The sequence below is a fragment of the Oreochromis niloticus genome, linkage group LG14, assembly GCF_001858045.2.
Source record: "Oreochromis niloticus isolate F11D_XX linkage group LG14, O_niloticus_UMD_NMBU, whole genome shotgun sequence".
In the NCBI taxonomy this organism is placed as follows: Eukaryota; Metazoa; Chordata; class Actinopteri; order Cichliformes; family Cichlidae; genus Oreochromis; species Oreochromis niloticus.
Genome location: NC_031979.2, coordinates 13,578,430 through 13,605,806, shown reverse-complemented (window position 1 = coordinate 13,605,806; position 27,377 = coordinate 13,578,430). Strand labels below are relative to the sequence as shown.

Here is a 27,377-nt window from a genome sequence, read left to right as displayed (position 1 = left end):
TACTGGTCCAGAGGTCTAACAACATATAATATTGTAGCTGTCCTTAAATACATGTTTATCCAGTCATAATCAGATGCTAAGATTAAACTGTACCTTTTCCGCCCTTCAGTCTCTGCTCTTTCTTTTTCTGTCTCCGGCAAAATATCCAGTCCAGCTGATGACACCCATCTTCAAAGAAAAAAAAATCAGGTAACACTTACAGATAACTATAAAATTATCAAGTCATCCTCCTTATGTATTTAATTTTGTGTTGTATTAGACAGGCTTCTTAAAACTATTAGTAAAAAATAATTGTTGTTTTCCTTCCAATAATCCAAAATGCATTCTCTTATCATTTCTGTCTGTAAGACATACTACAGACACACACACACACACGCACTCTCAAACACACAGACACACAAAGTATTTACGTAATGATGTCTCATATGGCCCCCTTCAATTTACTGATGAGGCCAAAGAAGAACAGAAACCTTTCCAAATTTGAGTTTTAGCCAGGGGGAACATTTTTAATGTGCCATACTGAGCATTCTGACAAAGATGGACGAGTCCTCAAATCGAGGGTAGGGGGGGATAGATATTCAGTACACACACATGAAAGACAAACAAGTCATACAGTTTAGTCATTTTAATGTGTTGTGAGGCATTTTGATTCATTTAAGATGACCGCACTTTAGTACGTGTAGAGCACATAAATGTGGCTCTAACAACGTGTGGAACCGAGAACAGCATCTCAGTGAACTCATCTTTTTATTTATCTATTTGGATGAGGAATTGTTGTGATAAGTGACCCTACTGATATCCCTGCCATCCCTCTGTTTAACACATAAGCCAGCTGTCGCTCACTCAAACAGGCTAGAAATTACAAAGTTATTTTTTGGGGGTTTTTGCATATTTTGGTGTCTCTTAGTTTTTAAATGAATATAAAATGCTTTTTGATATAACATATTTTTTGGTATTAATGAGAAACTATAACATTCAAAACCTGCAGATATGGACGTTGTTAACACGTAATTGGTTTAAGATTTAAAAGTTGAATGGTTTTTGATTTAAATAGTATGTTTCTGCCACAGTGATTGGGAACATTTTACAGTCTTATTGCACATAAATGGTCAGTCATATTTGTATAAACCAATTCAGCTACAGTAACTGAAAACTCTCTTGTAGTCACGTGTAATTCAGTGGAATACTTAATAATGTACCTTTCAACTGTGCTGAGAAAGAAAAAGTTGTTTTCAGTGAAATCTTTTTGAGAGAAGCTGCATGTCCTTCGTGTATGATCTTGGACGTTTTTTTTAGGTTGACGACTTAAATACTTGGAGGGGCTACTTTAGAAGTGCACGTTTTTTAGGGAGTGATGTGTGTACCATTGTGACCATTCGTCTCGTGATAAGGCAGTCTGGAGAAGGATGCCCATGCCAGGAGGGAGGTCAAGGCACCAACTCATTCCTCTTCCTAGACACTTCCATTTATCAGGCCTGACTGCATGCATCACACACCCTCAAGGTAGGAATATGTGTGTGTGTGTGTGCGTGTGTGCGCATGTGTGTGTGTGTGGGTGGAGGAAATGGTAAAAGACCAAGAGAGAGGGACGGACTTACATAACAGGGACACTTATATGTTTACCTGGTGGATCTAGAATTTTGGCATGTTTTCAAACTTTAAATAGATTATATATATATATATATATATATATATATATATAATGTATTTTCTTTTTAATTCATCTGCATGTGATGCTGGTGTCAGGGGCTGGGTCTATGACCCAGCGTTTTGAGTGTATTTTGTATTTTTGAGCTTCTTATGTTAAGTTTGTGATTGTAAGTTTTTGTGTTGCTCTTATTTAGGGTCTAATGGAGTTTTAGTTTAGCCTTTATTTTCATTCAAGCCCTCTGGTTTGTGTCATGTTTGCTGTCCAATATGTCATGTGTTTCATGTCTGTGTTGTCTCCACGTTGTCAAGCTCAGGTGTCATTTCTATGTCTCTCCATGCTTCCTGTTTTATTTTGAAAGTCGTGTCTCCATGTTTAATGTATTTATTTTTGCTTTCCCTTTAGCGTCACGTTCATTTATGTAAGCTGTGTCTCCCCAGGTGTTTCCACTTCCCTCATTACCCTGCTATGTATTTAAGTCCTCTGTCTCCTTCCTCTTTTTTGCTGGGTTGTCTGTTTGTGTTCATTTCAAGTCACGTCAAGTCAGAGTTTTTGCTTCCCACTGTTCAGGTTCATGTTCATTTTTGGTTTATTTCATAGTTACGTTGTTGCATGCTCCTGTTCAGTTCCATAGTTTTCCAAGCCTTAGTTTTCATAGTTAGTCATAGTTTTTCCAGTTTAGGTTTCAATTTAGTTTCACCCTTGTTCGCCTCGCCTTGTTTTTCTGATTTTTGTATCAGCCGCAATATCAGCTGGGTCCGTTTCATAAATACACCAGCATTCCCCGCCGTGACAGCTGGAGCCTCTCCCAGCTGCCACAGGGCAAAAGGTGGGGTACACCCTAAACAGATCGTAATTGTGTCACAGGACACAGAGAGACAACAGTTCACACTCACATTCACACCTGTGAGAAATGTAGAATCACCAGTTAATCTAACCTCACTAGCTGCATGTCTTTCCACTGTGGGATGAAGCTCGAGTACCTGGAAAGAACCCATGCAGACGCAAAGAGAAAATGGCAACTCCATATTGGAAGGCCCTGGCCAGATTGTGGATTTAAACCAATGACCTTCTTGCTGTTCCAAATTTGGAATGTATAAGCAATAAATTCAAAATATAAATAGTTTGTATAAATATTAAAAACTTAGTGTGTTGGTATAAAGGACTGCTAGCATAACTTCAACTACTGTATTAATGCTTTAGTGCAGCATGTCTTTATTAGGAGTTTGAGCCCATTTTTTATTGATGGATTTCTGGCTTACAACATATGAGAAAGGCCCAAGAAGCTTCTCCAAAACAAATAGGTTGGAGCATTGCATAAATAATGTTAAATTAGCAATACAGTAGGCACAAAGGTATAACGATGTAATATCTGAGATGGCCAGAAACAGGAGGTGCATGGCCTGACGTTTGCCTGTGTCAACTATTTAGTATCTGCAGACTAATGGTAAAAAAATATTTTTTATCTATATTCTGTTTGTTAATATAAACGTATTGGTTATCAGGTATTTATGGTAAACTATTAATTCCATGTTTACATGCTTTTTATAAATGCTAAAGTCAGCTGAAGTCACAAGGCAACCAACATTGAGCTAAAATGAACTATCCCAACACAGGAAAAAAAGAACTTTTCGCTGTTGTTGAGTCTAACTATTCTACTAAAGTGTGAATGCACCTATTATATAAAATCTGTCAGTATGTATCATTCTAGACATCATCAAGGCAGAAATACCTTTTTTGTTGCTTGAGAGGACAACCGTCAATTCAATTGCATTTGTCAGCTCAAGAAAATTATTTCATACAATAACAGTTTACTTCAAATGGACTCAGCAACATTCGGTACATTAACTTAAACTAACCGGTTCCAACCCTTAAAGAAACAAAATTAATTTTCATGTCTGTCATACAGAATTTCCATCAAAGCACATTCACTGCTGAAGTGGAATCAAATCAGCTTGAAGATGAGAGGATCACAGTGAACAATTAAATCCTGTCACGTCTTTTGCATATTTAACTGTCTTATTTGTAAATGTACAAAAACTGACACACACACACACACACACACACACACACACACACACACACACACAGAGATCAGTGAGTGTAACATAGAAGCAATTAAATCCGTGACATGGAACATCTTGAGGTGTCTTTCACAGTTGCTTACATTCTGATAATTGAACCTGCAATTCTGGGAGACATGTCTGGAGACAGATCAGATCTTTTCAATTGCAGCAGCTTTGTGTTTTTTTTGTTTTTTTCCCCTCATTTTGTTTTAAACATCAGCCATATATGCTGCATAGAGGCAGCCAGGCCTGAACCCATGACAGCAGCACAGTTGGTTGAGCACCTCAACCGTCAAGCTGTCAGTTTGATGTCTGAATTACTGTGCGCACACATCTGTATTAGTCAAACGGCAGCTAATCTCAACATCTGTATCTGTAGCTGGCCACAGCGGACTAGAAAAAAATGCATTGTAAAATGACATACTATGCAGTGGAATTTATTTCTCTATTTTTTGTTTTATCAAAACACTGTGTCTAACAGCCTGATATAACAGCTGTCTAATTTTTAGCCACAGTAATCCATGGCTTCTTGGATTGGAATGGTGACTGGCTGGATTATGCCTTAACAGCTCTAATGAATTTAAAAATATATCCACAATACAGGATTTAAATGACAGCTTTGCCTTCATTTGATGGTAATTTAATGTGATAGATGAAAAAGAGATAGACCACACAGAAATGAAGGGGTAAAGGACGACATGCGAAGCGTTGGTGTGACAAAGGAGGATGCTGGGGATAGAGTGAGATGGAGACAGATGATTTAGGCGACCCCTAAAAAGTACAGTTGAATCAAAGCATTAATCTGTGACAGAAAACATTATACATGAATCTAGAGAGCTACTGTATTTATTATTTGTTTGGCCTCTATTGCCACAAGTTCTAATTACGGGACTTCTGGTGAATCAAATTCTGCTTCGCTGACACTTTGAGTGATGGAACTATGAATTGCTTGAGCACCAAACACAAAATGATCATCTCAATAAAACCTAGCATTTTTTTTAAATGTCTGCACTGATAAATAAATCATTGTTAGATGAACTTCTGTTGAATAAAACTTGGTTCACACTGTAGTTTACTTTGCACTACTGTTCTTCTTTCTTCTTCATTGACTTGTGGCCACAAACATCACTGGAAATGTAAGAATGCAATTTCAGCATGCCAAAAAAATAGATGCAACTGCATCTCTTTCCACCAATATGTCAAGTTACTGTCACCTAACTGTCACCAACTAACCTTTGTCTAATTTGGGTAGCAATTTGAACATTGTGCAAACAGCAAAGCATAACTCATTCCTCCTCAATACCCAATGCAAGTCAATGTACAGCTAAAGGACTTTCATCCAAGTAGAAAACTTTGTCCATTTTCTTTTGAGCTTCTGAAACTGGGGGATACAGTACTCTGCAAAAGTCTTTAGCCATCCCTTTTGTTTTCTTCAAATTTGGCTTCCCAGGAACCGATTTCATTGTAATTTTTTAAAAGGGGGTCTTGAGTAGTAGTTTTCCAGGCTTGAGTAGTAGTTTTCCAGGCTTTCTAAAGGTCTCGCAGAGTATTTCTTACACTATGTGCCTCATCACTTGGCCAACCCGCTCTGTAATTTTACGAGGTCTATGTGGCTGAGTTGATTCATAAATGCTTCCACTTAACAATAATACTACTTAGAGTTGATTGTCGAATATCTAGGAGGAAAAACCCCATCATAAACTGGCTTTTTGCAATGGTGCCATCCTATTACAGTGCCATGCTTCAGTCTCTTTCTCTTTAGGCTCTTTCACAGATGTTTGTAAAGGCAGATGCTTGATTTTTATCCACCTGTGGCAACTGTATTAAAAACACCTCTATTCAAAGATTAAGAGTTGTGGCCCAATACTTTTGCCAGTATAGTTCATTTCTTCAGCCAACAAAGCATGTATCTGTCTCCTGATACAGAATGCCTGTATGTGATATGTTAAGATTCAGCGCCTATCACCACAAATACTGACTGCAAGCTTCTGCAATTAAAAGTCCAACTGACCCTCGACAGTACTCTCAAGCACACTTGGAATATTGTGTTTCATGACTGCATTCTATTATCAAGGGATGTATTGTTGTTATAAGTTGGAAATGTGTCCACACTTTATGTATTTCTTAAACACTTGATGGGATAAGTTTGTTAAACCCTTTGAACTAAAACTAAATCTTGCACTTTAATAACATCCTGACTGTCTCATTTAAAATCCATTTGTGGATGTGTATAGAGGCAAAACTACAAAAACAAAAAAGTGTCTTTATCCAGAAACTTTTGTGAAATGTAGATATACAGAGTAAGTACAACATTTCTGAACAGCAGTTGGATAGACAGCTGAACAAATGAAAATTAATGTATTTCTTTTCTGCCCTTCATCCCCCTTTGACCCTTATTTGATAGACAGCCATGAAAATTGATGAAAAATAGGTGTTTGGAAGTCAAAATTTGTAACTGAAATATAGCAAAAGTGCTTGAGCTGATATTTTCCATGACAATTGTGTGGGCTTGATCTCCTGTCACTTAGAAAATGGTTAAATGGGAGCTATAAGATTTGTAAATGACATCAATGATATGCTTCTCTAAATTGCACCTATATTATGTCTGCATGTGCTTTCGGGTAGATTGAGAGCTCTTCTGTTTAAGAGTCACTTTTCAGGAGTAGCTCTGCTCTTGTGTCTGCATGATAAGGGCTTGGTGGCAATGACTGTTCCAATTCAAATTTCATAATTTGCAATGTCAGTCACACATTATCCATTCAGCTCTGAACGATCTGGATGGGAGAAGAGGCAGCACATCCAAAAGCCTCTTGTGGTAATTCTACAGATACAAAAATCAGGTACACTTGCAAAAATATCCCCAAATAGGAGAAGCAGTTGAGAATGGATGGTCTAGTAAAAGGGTAAATGGAAACAGAATGCAATGATATGCTGTTGCTTTTACATCTTTCTTGCCAACAAAGACGCCCACCACTTTGCCATTTAATAAAAGCACAACAGCACTGTTGTAGTGACAATCTGGGGGGACTGAAATAGGTACCTCTGGTTCAGAGAACACAGCCTTTATTTTATTGTGAGAAATGATCAGTTCAGTCAGTTTTACCTACATTACACACAGACAGCAAAGAATTTTTATGGATCACTTTGGTTTGTTTATGCCTTTGTTCTGTTAACACACACACACACACACCTCTATCTACCTATCTATCTATATATATAGCCAAACGTACAGTCGCTTGCAAAAGTATTCGGCCCCCTTGAACTTTTCCACATTTTGTCACATTACAGCCACAAACATGAATCAATTTTATTGGAATTCCACGTGAAAGACCAATACAAAGTGGTGTACACGTGAGAAGTGGAACGAAAATCATACATGATTCCAAACATTTTTTACAAATAAATAACTGAAAAGTGGGGTGTGCGTAATTATTCAGCCCCCTGAGTCAATACTTTGTAGAACCACCTTTTGCTGCAATTACAGCTGCCAGTCTTTTAGGGTATGTGTCTACCAGCTTTGCACATCTACAGACTGAAATCCTTGCCCATTCTTCTTTGCAAAACAGCTCCAGCTCAGTCAGATTAGATGGACAGCGTTTGTGAACAGCAGTTTTCAGATCTTGCCACAGATTCTCAATTGGATTTAGATCTGGACTTTGACTGGGCCATTCTAACACATGGATATGTTTTGTTTTAAACCATTCCATTGTTGCCCTGGCTTTATGTTTAGGGTCGTTGTCCTGCTGGAAGGTGAACCTCCGCCCCAGTCTCAAGTCTTTTGCAGACTCCAAGAGGTTTTCTTCCAAGATTGCCCTGTATTTGGCTCCATCCATCTTCCCATCAACTCTGACCAGCTTCCCTGTCCCTGCTGAAGAGAAGCCCCCCCAAAGCATGATGCTGCCACCACCATATGTGACAGTGGGGATGGTGTGTTCAGAGTGATGTGCAGTGTTAGTTTTCCGCCACACATAGCGTTTTGCATTTTGGCCAAAAAGTTCCATTTTGGTCTCATCTGACCAGAGCACCTTCTTCCACATGTTTGCTGTGTCCCCCACATGGCTTGTGGCAAACTGCAAACGGGACTTCTTATGGTTTTCTGTTAACAATGGCTTTCTTCTTGCCACTCTTCCATAAAGGCCAACTTTGTGCAGTGCACGACTAATAGTTGTCCTATGGACAGATTCCCCCACCTGAGCTGTAGATCTCTGCAGCTCGTCCAGAGTCACCATGGGCCTCTTGGCTGCATTTCTGATCAGCGCTCTCCTTGTTCGGCCTGTGAGTTTAGGTGGACGGCCTTGTCTTGGTAGGTTTACAGTTGTGCCATACTCCTTCCATTTCTGAATGATCGCTTGAACAGTGCTCCGTGGGATGTTCAAGGCTTGGGAAATCTTTTTGTAGCCTAAGCCTGCTTTAAATTTCTCAATAACTTTATCCCTGACCTGTGTGGTGTGTTCTTTGGACTTCATGGTGTTGTTGCTCCCAATATTCTCTTAGACAACCTCTGAGGCCGTCACAGAGCAGCTGTATTTGTACTGACATTAGATTACACACAGCTGCACTCTATTTAGTCATTAGCACTTATCAGGCAATGTCTATGGGCAACTGACTGCACTCAGACCAAAGGGGGCTGAATAATTACGCACACCCCACTTTTCAGTTATTTATTTGTAAAAAATGTTTGGAATCATGTATGATTTTCGTTCCACTTCTCACGTGTACACCACTTTGTATTGGTCTTTCACGTGGAATTCCAATAAAATTGATTCATGTTTGTGGCTGTAATGTGACAAAATGTGGAAAAGTTCAAGGGGGCCGAATACTTTTGCAAGCCACTGTACTTGCTCGTCTGCCTTCACATGTATATGAACTTGAGTGACATCCCATATAAGAGCTTCAACTTTTAGGAGTATGTTTGTGGAAGTTTTTGTGAGGTCAGACACTGATGTTAGACAAGAAGACCTGGCTCACAGTCTCCTCTCTAATTCATCCCAAGGTGTTCTGTTGGGTTGAGGTCAGGACACTGTGCAGGCCAGTCAAGTTCTTCCACACCAAACTTGTTTGTTCATGTCTTTATGGATCTTTTTGTGGACTAATCCCCCCTTTTACACAGCTTACCACCTCATAGCTGAGGTGCTGTCATTCTCAGTCACTTCCCATTTGTTCTGAAACACATTGACTGTGAAATATTTAGTAGTGAGGATTCACTGAATTCACTGAGCACCTGCAAGCGACCCATTCTTTCACAAAAGTTTGTAGAAGCAGTCTGCATGCCCAGGTGCTTGGTTTTATATACTTGTGGCGATGGATGAGATTGTAATACCTGAATTCAACCATTTGCATAGATGAGTGAATACTTATGGCAATATAGTGTATATCAAAGTATTCTGCTACTTTACAACTGTGAAATCTGTGTAAATATCTGCACTTTGAGTGTATGTTTATGAAACATGTGTCCAGGGGCAGAAGTTGAATATAATGATTGTGTAATCCACATCCTCACTGCTATGGCACTGATAAAACACAAGCACACACAGATAACCACAACACAATCTGCTTGGACTCCCACTGACACCTCTGGGCTTGATCACCTGCACTCAACAACATCCGATAATAATAACACGCAGTCAATATTCTTTCCCTTCCCCCAAGTGTGTGTTTGTGTGTGTGTGTGCTTTCTCTTATCCCTGTTATTTTTTCAGTCCCTCAGTTATTGGGAGGACAAACATACTGAGGGCAGAATTACCATGGAGCACGCACGCCTAGCCAAAGGCCCAACAGAGGTATTAGCCCGATAGGATCTGTGGTCTTCCATCACACACCAACAACTACACACACACTGACACTTGCATGTAACGCTGCATGAACAAGCAGGCACAAACAAATGCATGCACACAAATACACACAAATGCATGTGTACACACATACAATGACTGATTGTTCTTCTCTTATCTGATGTTTCAGCCAATGGTTTATTTCCATTCTGTGGCCAGGGAATTGTCTCCAGAATGCTTGCAGTGAGAAAACTCATTCCGATGATCTGGGTCAGATAGAGACACTTCCATCGGCCACAGACAATTCAGGCTTGGAATGACGACAGAACTTTAAAGAGAGAGAGAGGGAGGGAGAGACTGCCTCAAGACAAGATGTACCACAGATGATAAAACAAGGGGAGTTGATATCTACTCAGTGGTCTGCCAGACAGATAAATACTTTGCTCTGTGTGTGTGTGTGTGTGTGTGTGTGTGTGTGTGTGTGTGTGTGTGTGTGTGTGTGTGTGTGTGTGTGTGTCCCTTGAATGAATATGCACAGTCCAAGCTGTTTACATTCACCTCCATCAAACAGGTAAAGCTGTGTGGTTATATATACACATTTCTCCTTTTGTCATGTGGTGCTATAAATTGCTCTGGGCTTCTCATAAATCCATGCAAGACCACTTGAAGGGGAAATGTTTTCTGTTTTCTCTGGTATCACTTTGACTTTTGAGGAAATTGGTTTGCAAAGAAGACATGTATCAAAAAAGATCTATCTATCTATTTCATGTCTGAGGAATATATATTTTCTCTTTTGTATGTAAGTAGGCTCCAATATTCAACTTTAATGCCATACTCATGTATTTAAGCATGCAACATGCATAGCAAGCAAATATGCCAGTCAGACTCAGTCAATTTTAAATTTACAGCCATTTTAAAACAAAACTTAGCATAAAAAGTTTGGAATGCTGCTACGATGCAGTGAAAGACTATTGATAAAAGAGAAACATCATTGCTCTGAATTTTGATGTAGCCATCTGCCAAACAGTTTACTTATCCTGTGTTTGTTGAGAAATAGAGGAGGTGTGGGCAAATATTTACAGCAGCTGTTCTTTCTCTGATACAGACAAAGCAAGTAAACACAGGTGTAATCTTGGATACAAATTAGAAGACTTAAGTTTGTGATCCACGTCCACAAGATATGTCTCTCCCTTATTACTGCTGGTCAACCCTTTGGCAAGAAAGAGTGTGGCTCCCAAATAACACGTGAAAATAGATGTTAACACCAAAAAAAAATCAGCAAAACACACTCAAGTAACAATGCATGCAATGATGACTGACTGTAATCATTCTATATTAGTTTATGGTAGTTGTGTGTGTGTGTATATATATAGTGATATAGGTTCTATATTAAAGGAGACATTTTTGTGAGGAAAAGTAATATCTGGAAGTTTAATTAATAGGGGGAACTCCGATATGGTGATGTTTTTTAAATGTTGGGGAAAACAAATGTAAATATAAGAATATTAAAGAAACATTTTACAACAAAATAAGGTATTACGGGGATATGTTTTGCAGAAATATCTGCACATTCTTCTAGCAACTCCTTCTAGAAATCATTATCGACTTATTCTTTGCCATGAACAGTTCCACGTAGGAAACTATTTCCTGAATTTGATTTTCGAGTAAACTCTCCCTTCAAGGTCTTTGTCCAAAGAATGAAAAAAAGATGAAAGAAATGTTAGCTCAAGACATATGAGGAGTTTCACATTCTTTCACATATTTGCCATTCTTGCCTTGTCATTTCTACTGGGAATCAGTCGTCATGACTTCAGCTTGTTAATAAATGTCTAAACTGACCATCGATTTGAGAGTCTGAATCACCCTTCAGCCTGTGGCAGAATCATCATCCCTCCAATCTCCCTTTACTGTCTTGGTGTAAATCATCACAAACTACACAACCATTGTAAATGTCATTCTATAAATATCATCCATATGTTGTTATGCTATATGGATTCTAAAGCCCCATGGGGCTAATTGGTGAATTGTGACAGTGGGGTATCTAAACTGAAATTGAACAGTGATGTAATCAGGATGGCTCAGTTTACAAAATGTCCACATCGCCAGATAATCTGAGCTGACAATCACAGCCTAGCGTCTGATCACGATTTCTCCTACAGCAGGATGAGCGCAGTATCAGATCCACTTCATTCAAGAAGGGGAGCTAAAGGGAATGAGATGGTGAAATGCACTGCGATACCAAATATAATTAGATTGTGCATAAAATGATAAATAAGTATGAGGTGTTTTACAGGCATACTTTTTAGCAGTGTTTTTTCCCTTCTTTCTCTCGTCTTAATTGCATCAGATTAGAACGGTAGCACTAAAAAAAGCACTATGAGTACTTATTTATATGAAAGCCACTTCTTAGTTGCTAGAATAGTGAATGCCATTGTCCAGCATATGACAGCCTTGTTTGAAATATCAAAGTGAAATAAAAAAGTAATAACTTGTCAGGTTTGCTAAGAGGCGTAAAGAGAGCATCAGGCTATTTGTACAGATATGAGTAAAAACCAAGGCAGCCAGGGAGTGTGATCCACTTTAATTAATAGCTCTCCATCTTTGGAGGATGGCCCAAAATTAGACAAAACCACATACTGCTCCCATTGTCCCTGCTGTCACTGTCAGAGAAATAATTTGGAGTCTAGCCACAGACCAAAAGGGAGCGTGTGTAAGGGATTTAGAGGCACTGTAAATGGGTAATATTATAAGCATGATGGTGGTTATTGGGGTATATCTTATTGAAACAGAACACCAATGCCATTGTTCTAAATTATTTTAATCTTCATTGCAGTATTGATAAGACATAAACTTGCTAAGAATGCATAAGGTTTCAGTTATATGTACATTAACATCCTACAATAAACCGGAAGACACTGAATAACACTTCATGTTTTAAATGTATCTGTAGTTTAAGAGCTCTACTGTGCAGCTGTCATATTAGAAATAAACAGCAGCAGCCAGAGTGCAGTGAACAGTAAAATAAATATAACTTGAGAAAATATTCTTCTTTCCACTGTGTGCCTATGTGATGATCGTGGATTCACAAGATTAGCAAACGTCTGTAGAATTACTCTCTTGTCTTATTTGCAGGACCAGCAGTGCATTTACCATTTATTTTTTTATCATCCTTACAGATCTTTTATCACCTGTTTTTCTGATAATGTCTCTGATTAGAGTAGGTGGGTCAAATCACGCATCAAACACCCCCTTTTATGTGAGTTCACACAGGGCCTTAAGCATATGGCCTGGGTTTACAAAGAAAGACGATAACCCCCATCGTGACCGTGATACTAGTTATCTATGACTAGTATCTGTGCCATACAGTAGAGCCCACATGGAGAACCTACACACAGTTCTAACTCTAGTATGACCTAGCAGACCTTTATATAGTCAAAGGTGTGGAAAGTCAAGCTGTCACTGAGTCATTTTGCCACCCCCAGAAGCTGAATCAAAAGTATGAACAACACTAAAACATAGTGGTTAAGATTAAGAAAACAGCAGCTTTTTGCCTTCATATAGAATCAAAAAAATTATCCCAATATAATTTATGATCAGAAATAGGGAACTGCTTAACTTTGTCATGGTCTGTTTATGAACATTGCACTTCATGGTAGAAAAACAGCATGTGATATTCTACGTCCGTGACAATCCAATAACAAAAAATGTTAGTCCCTGGCTTCAATAAGGAAGAGCAGAACATAAAATAGACTCTTAATAATGTGCATCCTCCCTGTAGAACATGAAGATATTGTTTTGAAGAGTTCAATATGCCTACGTGGTGGCCTGCTGCTATATGTAGACTGTATGACAGGGTTTTTAAAATGAACAGTCAATTGCTTTTGTCTGACCCCATCAAGCAGTCAATGCGCAGTTGATGATTACCACTGATAATAACATTTTCAGTGGAACATTCAATCTTTTTTTTGTCTGTCTACTTTTGATTGCCCTGCTGTAATTTTTATACTCAAAGCACAGTATGTCATTGAATTAATATTATTGATGTCAACAGCAGAATCTCACAATCTCTAGACAACTGACTTGCAAAATCTATACAACTTGCTAATTGGTTTATTACCATTTTATCTGTTAGTAAAATCTTTTAAATGACAAGTGTGCAGATGCAAAGGCAGACGTAAAGGCTGTAGGAGGCCTGACGAGGAGACAAAAACACAGATGGAAGGACTGAGTCAGGAAAAGTGTGCGTTAGAGCGATGTACTTTATAATGCTAAATGGAGTTGGGAGACTGTCAATCTACAGCCAGACTGCTTGATGGAAATAACACTTGGACTTTATTGTAGTCCTAAAAGAGAAGTGGTGTCTCCTAAATCATTTAACATTGTTGCTGTTTTAAAACTTTGGGGATAGCTACCTGACTTTGCCAAAGATTTATATCTCTTGAGGGATTAAATATGTCTTCAGGTGAGTGTGAGGACACAAACTGGTGCAGGTGCATGCTCTTTTAGTTAACTTATGTTGCCAAACACTGTGCCAAACAGGGATTTTTTTTTTACTTGTCTAGTACGCCTGTCTGTCCTGATTATCAAAGATAAATATATTCAAACTTCTCTTTGACCAAACTGTTGAAGTACTTGCTGGATTCTCAAGGTAGTTGAAGAATGTTCCCTTTTCTTCAGTTTCTCTTAAAAAAAATCTTGTTTTTATCATTAATGACTGCTTTCTAGCCTGTGCTGTTTTTCAGATTTTGAGCCTGCTTCTTTGTTTTCTCACCCTCTTCAGGTTTACTTTTTCAAATGGAAATTTACTTTCTCTTTATGTTTATATTCCTCAGTGGTCTCTGAACCCACTTTGACCTTATTCTGAAGGAGAAATAATGCCAAATTCGCAAATAAAGTTTTAGTTATCAAAACCATCAAACAGAGGATTGCTTCAAGGCCTTTAAGATTTATATGTGATTCATCTTTCATTACATTCACTTACTTTAACTCTCAAGACTGACTTTGTAAGGGTCTCATCAGAAACACTGTAAAGTGAATAAGATGCTCAATGGGAGCTCTACATGGGTTCAACTTAGCACATTGTGTGGTTTTGCTGAGTGTACTGTATGATGGTGGTGATGTAACCTTTAACTGTTTAACTGCTGTATCACTGCTTTGGGCCTCTTCTTGTTTCTTCATTTAAAGGAATATATGCAGGTCATGGGTGGGGAAAGCTGACCAACAGTTTTTCTGATAACCAAGAACTTGAGATTCAGAAAAAATATAATTATTAAATTATTCTAGAAAAAAGTACTGCAGTTTGAGAAAACTTTACTTCAGTTGTCTAACCTTACTTTGCACCAGATGGAAAGGTTTCATTACGTCAGATATCAATCCAAAATGTAATAACCCCACTTTTTGATGACTGGAGTTGCTCTGTTGCTCTGATAAATAGATAATGACATTTTCAGCTCATACTCATTTAGGCACCTAAAATATGTGCATAATTTGAAACTTGAAACTTGTAATTGCCCCAAGTAAAAATTAAACATAGTGAGTAATGGACACATTGGTTGTTCTGACATTTAACAAATATAGCACACACTTTTTTCTTTCTTGTCCAGTGAAATGAATGAATATCCTCCATCAAAGGTCAGATTCAGTTACAGAAAACAGCACCACTGGAGCATGCAGGGATTCAATAAGTGCATGGCTTTCCTTTTGTTTCGTATCTCCCCTTTTCCCCCATGCTTGTGTGACCCTGAAAATGCTATAGATAACTCAGTGTAACTTCACTCCCGCAGTTAGAAAAAGCTATGCCAGTCAGTCATATGAAAACCTGTGACATTTTGAATGTGATTCAACATGCCTAGGCAATGGGAACACTGTACTGTTGAATAGTTAGACATCTGGTATAATAAATTATAGTCTAACTTGGCACAAGAAATGCTCTTGCAAATTCAATTCAAAAAGCAATTCTTTTCTTGTCTAAATAGGCATGTGGGGATCTAGCAACAGGAAACTATATGTCAAACACTTCAAATTTAAGAGACAATATACTCTATGCTACATTTTATTTGACATTTTATTTTCACATCTGTCATTTTCTGTGGAAGCAAATGAATTTCAACAAAAACAGACTGCTATAGCCAGTAAAATATAGCATTAAATGAAAAGACACTCCGCATTATGCAAACAAATCAAGATCTTTAGAATATGTTCCAAGTACAGAGACAGAAAGAAAGTGAAATATTACCTATAACTGTTCTGTTGAACTCCTGAATTAATCCACAAAGGATTTATCTAGATCAGCGAGGTTATTTTGACTGTTGTGCTGATTAAGTGCATGTTTTTCCACTTGTAGCTCAAATCCAAAATAATGGATAACTAAAGGTTTTGGAGAAGTTTAATCTGCAATGAACTTGGTAAGGGAAAAAAGTGCACATGTGCGTTTGTGTGTCTAAATTATTCCCACATAATAAAGGAAATGAAATTCTGAATATTCCAGGTTTCTTTTTTCTAAGTATCTCTGTTCACGTTCAACTGTTTATTGCAATCTGTATGTGTGCATGCTTTTTCTTGGCTGTGCCGGCCAGTGCATTTGTGTGTGTGTGAACTCTGGCACAGTAGTCAGTGTTAGCACAGCTGTCCAATCCAAAGAGACACAGGAGGCGGGACACAGGTGTCACATCCACAGCAAACCACATCCATAATTAGTAGACTGTGTTTACCACTTTGGCAATGGGTGCCAAGTGACTGACTCTGTGTATCATTTACTGTGTTTGTGGCTGTGTGTGTAAGTTTCTGTATGTGAAAGGAAACAGTGAGTATGCAAAAGTTAGTTGTCAGGTATTTTTTATTTTTTTGTATGAAAACTCATTTAGATAAAGATCTGCTTTGCAAGACAGAACTGAGAAGAAAACACATCTAAACACAATCATAGGAATAATATTTTTTTCACTTAAAACAACCACTGCAAACACAGAGCTTCTACTCTAATTAAAAGACCCATAAGTCTATCTGAGGAATGACTGTCGCTAACATCAAACTATATATTGCAGCTCATTCTAGTAGCACCACTGACATTTTTATGATACTCCCTGGAAGTCCTGTTCTGACCCGAGCACTTCAGCGTCTGCAGTGTGTGCTGGATCACTTCCAGTGTGTCAGAACAGTGAGCCTTCAACTTGAATTTCAATTTGGAGAAGAGGGCAAAGTTGTAAGAGCAAAATCTGCCAAGCAGGGCTGATGGTAAAGGAACAATTGTGTTGATGTGGCCAAAAGAACAAAAAAGTGAACCATGTTTTCAGTGAGCTGGGTTCCAGCACATGATGGCAATGACTTTATATTTTTCACCTGATCGCTTGGTTGTAATTGGAAACCCAGCTCTCATCACCACTGATTATGTTCAGCATAAAACTTTATCAGTTTCAAAGAGAAGCTATTTTTTGTTTGTTTTTTGTGTACAAGTCTCAAGTCTATACACACACACACGTGTAAGTGATCCGAATGGGACCTCCAGGGGGCAAGTGCAGCAGCTACACAGAAAGTGATCTGTAGGTGCACAACAAGAAGGCCCTGTATTAAAAGTGGTAAAATTGAAAGCAGGTATAGCTGTTGATTTTTATGGGCTGAATCACTGAACTTTATGATTGCCCATTGAAAGTATGATCTGCTCTGCCCCTGGACACTGGATAAAAGACAGGCTGCAGGTCCTGTAATGAAAAGGCAGAGGTGGATGACATGATGATTAAAATGTGTTCCTTATGTTGTTGTAGCCAACTGTGTGATCAGTTTCAAAATGTAGAAAATAACATGTTCTTGTCATGGCCTGGCAGTTGCTGCTTTCATCTTCCTTTCTTTAGACTCTATTCTCCTCTTACCCTCTTTCTCTCTCCTGCCTTCTCTTAGGTGAACAAAACTCCCTTCTCTGGTGAGGTCCGCCTGGAGGTGGGCTTTCCAATCAGCTGCTGGTTGCTCCACCTGCACGCGCCTGCTGGTCATTTGCCAAGTTCTTGCAACTGATAATGGCAGCCTTAAGCTTAGTGTGTTTCCTTTCATAATTATCTTGCCCGTCTGTCTCCGACTCCTTGTTTCCCCGTGGTGCATCTTTGGACTCCCATTTGGCTGGATTGGATTCTCTCTGCTTGTTTCCCCTCTCAGATTCATGCTTTGGAAAGAAAGCTCACCTGCCTGCCCCCCTCTCCACCATATTTTCCATTATTGTTACTCACCACCTCCCTGTAAAAAGAAGCCTAGAGTGTTTTGTATGTAACTCAGCAAATTCTTTGTGTGAAATAAATTACCTTAAACGTTGGCTTGCTTCTGGGTTTGCGTTTAAATCCTCATGGTTACTGATCTGTTGTAGTGAGCACACTTTTCTTTTTGTTACACCTCAGCACAGCCAAAACAAAACATTATCCTTCATGTTTAACCTCTGCAATGATAATAAATAAATATAATTTTTTAAAAAATTGGAAACTTTCAACACACTCAAGGGGAAAAAAACACAAAATGAACAAGGAATTCAACATAATAGTGAGAAAGATTTTAACTCTGGAAATGCTGTACAAAACAAGATGGTTATGGTTGATATGCTGATGTGAACAGCTCGGCTTTGAGCTGAGATTTAAATGGTGTCTAGTTAACACAGCTAAAGTGGTCATAAGTCTCAGAGATGAGGTGTACAGCGGTTGAAGTCTCTGGCACCCTCTGAAATGAGGAGCAGTCAGGAGAGTAGCTGAGGCTGAAACCAGAGCATAGGAAAGGGTGTGAGAATGAAGGAGACTTGAGAGATAGTGAGAAGCAGAAGCTTGTACTGGATGCACTGGAGAATGGAAAGCCAGTGATACTGGATGAGGAGAAGTGTAATATGATCGGTAGACTTAGAGCGGGTGATGATCCGTGCTGCAGAGATCTGTAAAATTCAGAGCCGATTAAGAAGATCTTTTGGGAGACCAGAGAGAATTGCATTACAGTAATCTAAACATGAAGTGTCAAGACCAGGGCATGAACCAGACCTTGGATACTGCGTTGAGTAAGAAAAGGGCATAGTCTTGAAACGTTACGTAGATGGAAGTAGGCTGAACATGAGACACTGTTCATGTGATCATTAAAAGGCGAGATAATTCCAAGACTTTTGACACTAGGGGAGGTATGGACTGGACAACCAAAATGCTGTATTAAATTAAGAAGTGTTATTAATTGTGTTGTTTTTTGGTGGATTCTAAACAATATCCTACCTTTAAGATCCATGTTGAAATAGTCTAAATCCTTCGTAAAGCTAAAACTGAATGTTAAATACTTATTTTATTCATTAGTACTTATATTTAGAAAAAAAACCACAAGAAAACAACCACTTCACAAGAATTAATATCATTCCCCCTGATGCTACAGTTACAGGATGGGGCCACGTCTTCTGGTGGTTCTAGGGGGTTGGAAATTTTGGCAGTTCTAGTGCTAAGCCAACAATGATTACTGCCCCCTTGATGTTTGGAGGTCTAATCGTGTTGCTATGATTATTACTTAAGGGGCTATTAGCATCTCTCCCCAGTCACAGGCAGCAATGCCAGGGAAATATTTATTAACGTTGCTCCAGGCTATGATTTTATCTCCAGAGGATAATTAGTGGCTAAAGTTTGTCATGGAAAGACGGTCCTTGGGGTAGATTGCGCCTACTACGTTATCATTATTATAGACCGTTGTCCTTGTGGTTTTTGTTAATACCTGTCCCCTGAGGCCACTGATGAGGTATCTCACTACATAAAGTTCATAATGCATTCAGATAATAGAAAACCTGCTCTTCTGAGAGAGTTGAAATTAATATGTAGAATACTATATAAGTTATTATTAAGGGATAGCAGTCTTTACATCCATTTCTTCTGAAACATTATCTTCACATTTTATATTTAATTGGGTATATGTATAGAACAATGTGTGCATTACCAGGAGACCTTAAACATATGATGTTTGTTTTCAGTCTTTTGTTTTTGGTTGGTGGTGCATAAAAAGAAAAAAAAGTATAACCTGTGGGTGTAATAGCTGTTTTGCCAAGGATTTATTTAAAATATCAATGCCTACTTTAAAATAAAAAAAAAATATTCTCAACTCACTCTGCCATTTTTACACATCCATTAAACCTGAAGTGCCCTTCTTCCCCTGGTACATTGAGTCTACTAGATTTGCTTTGGCAACTATTCACTGACCTCATCGTGACCGCAGACGCTCAGACGTTTCCTCTTCTGCTCACAATCGGTTATCTCTTTTCTCTCTTCTTATTGTGGAATGTTCTGATGCTCAGTTCACCTCTCCTCACCAACAGGTGTCACATCAGAATGAACTGCAGGGAATTGAGTCCAGAGATTGGTGGGACAGAGATGGAAGGACTGCAGCTGTGTGAGTGTGGATACAAATAGTGTCAAAGCGTACCCAGTGGGGGTGGTATATGCTTGTGGTGTTTCTAGGGGTCTATGCGTGCGGGCTTATGTGTATGTTGCAAAGTGTGAAATGCTGATGGATGTGTGTCAGAGTTTGCGTGAAGTGAAGGCTATGCAAACGGTTTTTCATATTATAACCACATTCAAACCCCCTGCCTCCCAAACCCCGCTGAGACAAATGGAAATTTAGACCAACCACTTCAGAAAGCTGATTTTTCTACCCCGTTGCCTGTTCTCACTCTCTCTGGCTGCAGCTAACAAGGCAATTGACAGGGCAATATGAGCACCATTTTCATTCTGGCATTTCCTAATGTTAAACACCAGAGTAATCAACAAGCTGCCTGCCTTCCTGTCTGTGTCCCTCGCTTTCTGCCTCCTCGCTGAACCGATGCCTGTTTGCTTGTGCGGTCTCTGGCCACGTTCATTTAATGCATCCATATTGGATTTCCTAATGCCTACAGCCAACCAAATGTCTTATGCTGCTTGCATCTTTACTGCTTTCGTTACAGAAAAGCCCAATTTGTGTTTGTATGTGTCTGCACACCTGCTTGCGTAAGAGGGAAAGAAAATTTCACTGGGGTTTTTTTTTGCCAGACTATACCCTTGTTAAAATTGGTATAAACTACTAACTGAAAAACACATACACATACTTAAATTGTCCATATATACGTGTGTGTAGTAATTTTATAATACTTTATACTTTTTAAAACATTTGGAAAGTTGGAAAGAACAAATGTGTCTGTTTGGTTTAACTTTATAGCTTAATTTAATTTTAATGTCAATTTTCACATTTCAAAACTTGTAATGCCTTTGAACTACAACTTACATTTAATTCCGCTACCCCTTCCTCTGGGTCAAATCTGAAACAAAATAACACGACATTATTAGACCAACATTTTTACAGTGTATGCTCATTCACAGTCCTTCCCTTTTTGGTGGTTTATTTGGTGCTGTTTATCATGCTGCAGTTCGTTTATCCCCACTAATTACTGAGATTCAGGATTTGGAGGTATTTGTAATTCCAATGTGATTTTTTTTTTCTTCTCTGCCTGCCAGACTGTCAACTCATCTGACGTTTGACATCTGTAAAAATGAAGCATCAAGAGTCCTCATAAACTTGCTAAAAGCCACTCATCTATGGAAATTTTTCTCTCTTTTGATGGTTTGTAGATTAGACCGGGAGTATGTTATTAATGAGCGAGATTACAACCAGCCGTTGCTAACCGGATTATGGTTTAATACAGCTCGATTTTCCTGTGCTATCCAGCTCTAGCTCCTTTTCTCTTCCCTCTGTCTCTTTAGTTCCTTCCTCGCTCTTCTCATCTTTGGACTTTCTCTGTTCATTAACTATGTGCTCTAGTGTTACGCATGCATCTGTTTGTGAGATTTTGATTGCTTTTCATTGACGACATCAGGTTTCAGGAACTACATGGGTCAAAGAAGCATACAAGCCTGAGGACACACGTACGATTCTGAGAACAATGTGTCAACACTGAGTTAATGATGGATAATAAAAAATATGCTAATGGGCCAGCAGGAGGTAGACAATGAGTGTTCCACCATCAGACGTGGAGAGGAGTTTAAAGAACCCTGTTTTGACAACTTAATTACTTCTAGCTGGGATATTACTTTGAGTTTTACTGATTAACCCCATTAAAAGAGACACACAAAACCAAAGTCGGCACAAGAGTGTAGAAAGAATGAGGAGATTGTTTCGAGCAGCTTTTGTAGTTGGTAGACAGGGAGAGGCGCTTACTTCCACCAGAAATGAAATGAAGAGAACTGACATGAAAGCAGGGTGAAACAAAGGCAATGACAGTGACTGTAAAAAGAGTTTGAGGGGGTAAAAAAAAGCTGACAGTCAGGGGATGGAAGCAGTACTTATGTTTGTATCTGTAGCATTCTGCTTTGTCACTAATTGGGGATGCCCTTCCTCTCTTCGTTACTATATAACCGTCTCTCACTGTCTTTTCCTTGTGTAGTACTACCTCTTTCTTTAATTGTTACTATACTACAACCTCTGTTTCTCTCTCTTTTTTTCAGCTCAGTAGTAGGGATTATAGCAGTGGTTTACAGAAACACCAGGCCTAACACGAGTCTTAAGTGACCAGAAGCAAAGTAAATCACACATTTTGCTGATGGAGGTGGTGTAGTTATCTTCACATTTGGCTAATATTTAATATTCTGGTCTTTTCCCTTTATGTTTTACACCCCTGCGTTTATAGATAGCCTTCCTTCTTGTATGACTTTAATCGGGGCTTTGTTTTTAAAGTTGGGTCCACTAGTAGCACTTCTCTTATGTTTAAGAATGTTTAAATGGCCTTAAAATATTGGTCAATAGGTTGTTTAGTTGATGTATAATGGGGGAGGGTTAAATGTAGGCTGAGTATCTAGTGGTAGAATTAGTAACTATATAATAATACTAATGATAATAATAATAATAATAATAATAATAATAAAACAATCTCCCTCTCATTTACTGAGTTATGAAAGGTGAAAAACATGCAATCAAAAACACTGTTGTTCTGAAAATGACACACTTCTGTGGAGGGGCAAGCAGATGAGGAGTTGTATGTGTTGACTGTGATATTTTGTCAGATGTCTTGGTAAAATCAGAGATTGCAATAGTAGAAGAGCATTTTTCCCCTCCAAAGATGTTCTGGATTCCAATGACTGATACAAGATGACTGGAAACTGATCTGGTATCATTCAGTCATAATCAATGTGACGAGCCAACATGGCCTCCTCACAAAAAGACAGATGGTCACCAAATTGGACCATAAAGAAAGCAGCACATGCATTACAAAGATAAAGTAGGACAAATTTAGAAAAATGATGCAGTATGGGGGAAAAAATAAATAACAGCAAGTATTTTTTTGCAGACAAAAAATAGTTGAGACTGCAAACTCAAGCTGGCTATTTACATAGAATTTAATTCATTTTTAACTGAGTATGAGGGCAGTTTGAAATGGAATAATCTGTCGCATTTACTTGTGAAATAAATAATGTAGCTAGATAGCCCTTAAATCGTGTGTCCAAAGATTACAGAAATTAAAGGAGAAAGAACAAGAGAAACTGTGAAGGTTAGTTTGGAAATGGAAAAAAAAGACAAAAGACAAAGAAGAAAGCCAAGATACTGGCAAACACACAGGCAGTGGAGACAAAAGCCAGGCATTGAAATCCCTCCAGGGCACCGTGTGAAGGCTAAATGTGTATCCCTAAAGGGAAGTGTGAAACAGCACTCACTCTCTCCTCTTCTATCTCTCTCCTTCCCTCTTTCTCGTTGGCATAACTCAATGCTGCGTCCCTCATTTTCATCCTACTTTCTCTCAGTATTTTGTGGTCTGCTCCTAGATACTATGGACACTTTACTATGGGCTATAGCTGGTCTGCATGCTATATATGATGGCAAGGTGTCAGGATTCCTTTGGAGTAGAGAGAAATGGAGAATTGGCTGCTAACTTGTTAACATCATCAGATACAATAAATATGGCAGTGCTGGGAAGGAAACAAAAAGAAGGTAGAAGACATACTCAAGCCAGAATACTAAATGACAGATAGTACTCATATAGAAATCCTGTCAGACAGATGAAAACACCAAACACCAAAACATAAAATATGTATATGTAAACTCAAACAAACTCTTGGTACAGTAAAAATACTGTACCAAATTTGGGTATTTGAGAAGTGCTAGTGATACTGAAATATCATTGAGGGTTTGTATTGTTACCTGCAATTAATGTTCACCATGGCAAATGGCATGCCATCAAGTAGTAGCGGCAAGCGGAGGAGTATTACTGCTAGCAGTAGGAGACAAAAAGCAAATTCACTTGGATGCATTCCAGCTGCTCATTTAAGAGATAGATTACAGCTTTATTTACAAACTGTTATTAATATACATAGTTTCCCATATTTTGTGGAGAGGGAAATGAATTGAACAATAAAACATCTCACAGCTAAGAAAATCTTTCATATCAATAAAATGAAAGTTTAAGATTTTGTGAAGTGAGGTGCATTTTAAGAAAGGTAAGAAATGTATGTTTATCATAATTAAGAAAATAGCTGTCTGTCTTTTTTCCAGAGTGGACAGAGACTTAGACTTTGCCTCAGGCTGGATGATTTAAATTGACTAGAAATTAACAAATATCTGAAGTTGAGAGAGCACTGCACAGGTTAGAGCCTTAGAGTGGCAGGATTTCAAAATTAGCATACATTACTGACAATATTTAAAGAAGATGACAGAAAAACGCTTTGATGTGCTGTATAGACTTTTTTAGTAAACAAGTGATTATCATGCAGACATTTCATTCAAAGCTATAAATGTTTTTCTTTTGTGTTTTTATCGTGCTTTGTTTACAGTATATTTTTGCTTTTATTTCACCTAGCATAAGGAAAATAAATAACCTTGGATTATTTTTTCAGGGTTGGAACAATCACTGGCTGGGATTTGTCTTGTACAAACAAACCACACCATCTGCAATAGAATAACTCTCCCACAGTACCTTGAAAGTACAATAAGAACTTCTCTACAGTTTAAAAGTCTATTTATCACAATGGTCATAGAGCATTCTGTCCTTTAAACTTGAAAAATAAATTTAACATCTTGGCCTCCAGTGACAATGTGTGGACCATTACTTATTCTGAAACATCAAATGTGTAAATAAAATGAAGCAAAGAAGGACAATTCTATTCATGGCCGTTTCTAATCCACTTTGGTTAGGGGACAAAGAACATTTATGTGACAGTGTTGAGATGTTAACAGTATATTAAGAATACACTGTATTCTCTGAGAAATGACAAAAATTGAAGACCAATATCTCAGGCCTCTGCAGGTTAAATATTAAAGTTAATGGTAGCACAATTCAAAACCCAGGTGAAAGCTTCTTCAAATGGGTTTGATTTCTGTTTGAGACATTCAAAATAATTCTGGAACAACCAAACCAAAGTGGAGATGTCAGACCTTAATGGTCACATTTACTTAAAACTAAATACAGAATATCAGCAACTTATGACAGTGGTATGTCAACATCTCCAAGAACAGTGGTGGAGGGCTGATGAGTTGGGCTTTTTTGAAGCCACGGGACCTGGGCACCTTGTAGTCATTTAGTTAACCATGTAGTATTCGGTATACCAAATCCTACTGGAATGAAATGTGAAGAAATCTGTCCAACAGCTGAAGATGAAATTGGGTCATCCAACAGGATAACAGTCCCAATAGTCCCAAGCACAGCAGCAAATCTACAACAGAATGGATGAAAAAAAAAAAGTATCGTAATAGCCGAGTCAAAGTCAGGACCTCATCCTAAAAGAAATGTTGTGGAGGGACATTATGAGAGCTGTGTACAAATAATTGCGTGCAAACGTCAATAATCTGAATCAATATTGTAAAGAAGAGTGGCTAAAATTATTCTACAAAGATGTAAGAGATTGGTAAAGTCATACAGAAGAAAAAAATTGCCTCTTTTATTGCTCCCAAAAGTTGTTTCACAAGCTTTCGAAGGGTGTATTTAGATTTTCACAGGACTGCATAGAGCTCATTCAAAACTATCTTTGCTTATATAGGTCTATATGAAGACGCTACTTTTGACTGCTCCCCTTTTTTGCAAGGGGTCACCACAGCAGGCAACTCTATATGTTTGATTTGGCAGAATTTTTTATACTGGATGGATCTTTGGCTTGTTAGGCAAATGTGCAATACACTAAACTATGGTGCCTAAATCTAGCCTGCTAGTGGAAATGTTATTAAACTATGTGTAAAAGCTAAAGTAAACTATGGGGTCAAAAACTGTTGTCAAAAACAAGTCAAAAATAAGATGGTATGGATAATACTATCTTTACTTATAGTGAAATATGGTAGTGGCAGCATTATGTTCTGATGGTGCTTCTCAGTGGCAGAGAAAACTGGTAAAAACCAAATGAAGACTGAATACAAATAAGAGAAACTTCAACAATCTCTCCAATCTAATGAACTTTGAGAGTATGTGCTAAGAAGAATAGGTTAAACTGCAGTTGCTCAAAGACCTTTTTAACCATGCAATTTAATCTCAGTGCTTTTTTTTACATTACACAACATTACCCACCAAAGGTCGTACCTCGCCCTGTTAATGTATATAACTCCACATACACTACACCAATCCACAACCAGGTGCACCCAGCAAGAACTGAAATCAACTTTAGTGAGTCTACATAACATTTATATCCTACCCAAGCACTGCACACAATATAATATTTCAAAACTGAAGGCCTTTGTGTTGTTCTCCTTTCACAGTATAGCAGTGGCAGAAAAATATCAGCTGTGCTGTTCAATCATCTGCCCAGCAATAATTTTGTAATAATTTCTTTCCAAAAGGAGAGGAATGATTACCTGGCAGAAGCAGAAAGAAAAGGGGCTGAAGAGCAACAAAGAGAGAGGAGACAGGTAGCATGTTACTAAAGCTAAGAGAGAAGAAAAGAAGGTAAAAACAGATGAGGTAGGAGCAACAGCTTGCCATTGGTAGCTGAAGCGTGCATGCCTTTGACAGCAGACAATAAGCGCAGATGGCAACTCTTCCTTCGTTAACTTTGATGGATATTTCACATTCAGTGCCAGGGCTGACAAAAATTAATACATAACCTATGGAAAATTGTTAGCAATAATTGACCTTAAGAATCTTCCTTTAATGTTAAAAGAAGAGCAGTTGTTTCTCTCACTGCTGTTCTGGCTATGGTAACACAAAGTCCCTGAAAACCAGTCAGTTACCTTATATATAAAGGGTTACCCAAGGCATATGCTTAATGTGTAATCTAGGCAACACATACATTTTTTTAGTAATAGCACTGAAAGGCGAGAAGTTTGAAATAGTTGATAAAATGATTTTAATCTGTTTTTGCAGTTTCACATCTGCAAGACACATAATGCCTGGATATTTTGAAAAACCATAAACACCACTGTTAACACATCAAAAATGGAAAAACAAAAGAATACAAAAAAAACAAAACAAATTAAAAAACAACAAATAAAAACAAACCAAACAATTCCAAAAATAATAGAAAACTTAAAAAAATAAATGTATACAGTTCAAGCAGACCACAGATGCAACAGTGGCAAGGAAAAACTTCCTTTTACCAGGAAGAAACCTCCAGCAGAATAAGGCTCAGGAATGGGCAGCCATCTACTCTCTGGGGTTGGGGGTGAAGGGAGGAAGACAGGTCAAAGACATGCTTTGAAAGAGAGCCAGAGATTAATAATAACTAATGATTAAATGCAGACTGCTGGGCTGGACTGGTAATCTGGCATACCAGGCATTCACCTGGTAGGCCGAAGCACTTTTGGACCAGTGGGAGAATCGAAGGGTTACATTTCATGGAGCTCTTGATGCGCTGTCTCTGAACAAATCTAAAGGCCACATGAAGTTTGGAGGTCTGTAGCGAAAGTTGGCAACCTCTGCATACTTTGCTCCTCAGCATCCACAGACCCCGTTCTGTGATTTCATGTGAG

The 27,377-nt window shown here is 38.3% G+C and overlaps 2 long non-coding RNA genes across 2 annotated transcripts; one reads left to right on the top strand and one right to left on the bottom strand.

Moving 5' to 3' along the window:
• Positions 1-1,223: 1,223 nt before the first annotated feature.
• LOC109194654 (uncharacterized) lies at positions 1,224-15,058 on the top strand. The gene is made up of 3 exons (XR_002056460.2): positions 1,224-1,503; positions 9,414-9,494; positions 9,676-15,058. It is a non-coding gene; the product is annotated as an uncharacterized LOC109194654 (long non-coding RNA).
• Positions 15,059-17,770: 2,712 nt separating this feature from the next.
• Positions 17,771-20,814, bottom strand: LOC109194653 (uncharacterized). Its single transcript, XR_002056459.2, has 3 exons — positions 20,727-20,814; positions 19,670-19,803; positions 17,771-17,901 (listed from the first exon to the last, which is right to left on the bottom strand). It is a non-coding gene; the product is annotated as an uncharacterized LOC109194653 (long non-coding RNA).
• Between the last annotated feature and the right edge of the window lie 6,563 nt (positions 20,815-27,377).